This window comes from Cebus imitator, unplaced genomic scaffold, assembly GCF_001604975.1.
Source record: "Cebus imitator isolate Cc_AM_T3 unplaced genomic scaffold, Cebus_imitator-1.0 Scaffold180, whole genome shotgun sequence".
Lineage (NCBI taxonomy): Eukaryota > Metazoa > Chordata > Mammalia > Primates > Cebidae > Cebus > Cebus imitator.
Genome location: NW_016107495.1, coordinates 492,324 through 496,102, shown reverse-complemented (window position 1 = coordinate 496,102; position 3,779 = coordinate 492,324).

Sequence of the window (3,779 nt, the reverse complement as noted above, 5' to 3'; positions counted from 1 at the left end):
GATTTGCTTTAAGAACCTGCTGGTGAACAGTAGGGTAGGGATTTGCGAAGTTCTCTAGTCTCCCAAAATCTGTCTCTTCTGCATGGCCCCTGCACCAAGCCCTGCTCACTGCTCCTTTGTGGACTCTGGTCACAGCTCAGAGGCATCCAGGCAGAAAGACCATCCCTAGGTTTGTTTAAAGAGGGTGTTGATGAAGAGTCAAACTCTAAAGTATTTGGAGTGATTTATTCTGAGCCAAACATGAGTGATCATGGCCTGTAACACAGACCTCAGGAGGTCCTGAGAACATGTGCCCAAGGTGGTGGGGGCCCAGCTTGCTTGGTTTTGTACGTTTTAGAGGCACGAGACATCAATCAAATACATTTAAGAAATACATTTGTGGCCGGGCGTAGTGGCTCACGCCTGTTATCCAAGCACTTTGGAGGCCGAGGCGGGCGGATCACCTGAGATCGAGAGTTCAGGACCAGCCTGACCAACGTGGTGAAACCCCGTCTTAAAAAAAAGAAAGAAAGAAAGAAATTTGTTTCGTTTAGAAAGGTGGGACAACTCAAAGCCAGAAGGAGGGGAGGGGGTAGGGGAGAAAGGGGAAAAGATCTATCTATGCTAATAGAGATTTTTTGTTTTTTTGAGATGGAGTTTTGCTTTTGTCACCTAGGTTGGAGTGCAATGATGCAAACACGGTTCACTGCAACCTCCACCTCCCAGGTTCAAGCAATTTTCCTGCTTTAGCCTCCGGAATAGCTGGGATTATAGGTGCCTGCCACCACACCCAGCAATTTTTTTGTTGTTGTATATTTAGTAGAAATGGGTTTCACTGTGTTGGCCAGGCTGCTCTTGAACTCCTGACCGCAGGTGATCCACCTATCTCAGCCTCCCAAACTGCTGGGATTACGGACAATATTCCTAACAGATACAAAATTTCCCTAACAAAGAACAGATTTGAAGGGCCGTTTCGAGATATGGCAAAGAAACATGTTTTGGGGTAAAACTTTCTATTTTATCAAGTAATATTATGCCAGAGTCAGACTGGAAAGTAAATCACGATATATAGGGTTGAATAAAACCTATCTGATGAGAATTTATGGTTTGTAGGGCGTGACTCTCTAGACCTCTTAGATGAGGAATTTGGGCAAGATAAAACAAATCAAAGCTTAGTCCTCAGGGGTTTCTGACTTTTAAATTCCTACTCTTGGCAGGTTGTGGTGGTTCATACCCGTAATCCTAGCACTTTGGGAGGCTGAAGTGGGCAGATGGCTTGAGCTCAGGATTTCCAAACAAGCCTGGACAACATGGCAAAACTTCTACTAAAAATGCAAAAATTAGCCAAGTGTCACAACAAGTACCTATAATCCTAGCTACTCAGGAGGCTAAGCAGGAGGATCACTTGAGCCCTGGAGGCAAAGGTTGCAATGAACTGAGATCGTGCCACTGCACTCCAGCCTGGGTGACAAAGTGAGACCCTGTCTAAAAAAAAAAAAAAAAAATCTGCTCCTATATACCTTCCCCAGTGCTCTCGTCTGCACCCATGCCCTGTCATGCCAGAGGCAAGACCCTTTTGTTACCAGAGAGGGATCCTGATCCAGACCCCAAGTGAGGGTTCTTGGACCTGGCATGAGAAAGAATTTGGGGGAAATCCATAAAGTAAAAAGAAGTTTGTTAAGAAAGTAAAGGATAGGCTGGGCTCAGTGGCTCACGCCTGTAATCCCAGCACTTTGGGAGGCTGAGGCGGGTGGATCACGAGGCCAGGAGTTCCAGACCAGCCTGGCCAAGATGGTGAAACTCCAGCTCTACTAAAAAATACAAAAAATTAGCCAGGCATGCTGGCACGTGCCTGTAATCCCAGTTACTTGGGAGGCTGAGGTGACAAATTGCTTAAACTTGGGAGGCGGAGGTTACAGTGAGTCAAGATTGCGCCACTGCACTCCAGCCTGGGCAACAGAGCAAGACTCCGTCTCAAAGAGGAAAAGAAAAAAAAAGAAAGTAGAGGATAAAGAATAGCTACTCCATTGGCAGAGCAGCCCTGAGGGCAGCTGGTTGGCTATTTTTATGGATATTTCTTGATTATATACCAAAGAAGGGGTGGATTATTCATGAGTTTTCTGGGAAGGGGGTTCTTCCCCTTTTTAGACCATATAGGTTAGCTTCCAGATGTTGCCATGGGATCTGTAAACGGCTGCAGCGCTGGTGGGAGTGTCTTTTAGCATGCTAATGCATTATAAATAGCGTATAATGAGCAGTGAGAAAAACCAGCACTGGGCACTTTGGGAAGCTGAGGCAGGTGGATCATCTGAGGTCAGGAATTCAAGACCAGCCTGACCAACATGGAGAAACCCTGTCTGTACTAAAAATACAAAAATTAGCCGGGCGTGGTGGTGCATGCCTGTAATCCCAGCTACTCAGGAGGCTGAGGCAGGAGAATCGCTGAAAACTCAGGAGGCCGAGGTAGTGGTGAGCTAAGATCGAGCCATTGCACTCCATCCTGGGCAACAAAAGTGAAACTCTGTCTCCAAAAAAAAAAAAGTTTAGTGAGACTTAGAATGAATAAAATACAGCCCAGGGGGCAGACTGGGGCAGCCCACAGTGGCAGACACCCATCCCTATCAGAGGCCATTCCTATAGGCCACAGTGACTCAGTTGGTGAGGCTCTGAACCATTTTCCCCATGTGTCCAGACCAAGGGAACGTCCTGAAGTAAACATTACTGATGATCATTATTAAGACCAGACTGACATGATGTCACTAGCAGCACAGTCTCTGTCTGTGCCTACAGCCACATCATATGATGAATTTTGATTTATCACAATATTCTGACCATTTGTCAAACTGCTGTCTGTGGATCCAGGAGACAGAATTTATTGGCAAATACATGTGGAGCCCACTAAGTGTAAGGCCTAGAGCCAGATATGGGGTCCTAAGGAAGATGGAAGCAAGACAAGGTCACTGTCCTCAAGGAATTTCAGATTCAGTGGAGGAGAGGGGTCAGCACTGCATTAACCATGCAGCAAGGTGAGAATGTGTAAGAGGCAGAGGGGTTGAGGGAGGGATGGATTACCTAAGGGAGTGGGCAAGGAGGGGACAACAGTGACAATCAGAGCTGTCCTGGACCAGGTGCCCTGTCTGTGTCAGGCCTGTGCCTGGAGCGTGACCTCTCTGGCCTTGGTTTTCGTAGTAGCCCTGTGGAACTGGAATTCAGAGGGAACCTGAGTAGGGACTTGAAGGAGGAGTAGGATTGCTCCAGGTGGGGAAGGCAGGGTCATCCCAGACAGGGACAACCACGTGGACACCATGGGGTGGCTGATGAGCCCTTACACTGGGGTGTGGCCCACAGTGAGGCTCCAGGCCTCTGCCACCTGGCTAGAATGGGCTTTAGGGGAGAAAACTAGAATAGACATTAGAGCCCTTAGTTAGTAGTGAGCCCAGGCTAAGGTATCATGGCCTCAAGGGACAGGAATTCTGAGAAAAATAGAGAGGAATGGTCAGAGGCATTTGAACCAGAGTGACTCTAGCCTGAATAGGGGCTGGGTAAAATAAGACTGAGACCTACTGGGCTGCATTCCCAGGAGGTTAAGCACACTTAGTTACAGGATGAGACAGGAGGCTGGCATGAGATACAGGTCACAAAGACCTTGCTAGACCTTGCTGATAAAACAGGATGCAGTAGGCCGGGCGCGGTGGCTCAAGCCTGTAATCCCAGCACTTTGGGAGGCCGAGGCGGGTGGATCACGAGGTCAAGAGATCGCGACCATCCTGGTCAACATGGTGAAACCCCGTCTCTACTAA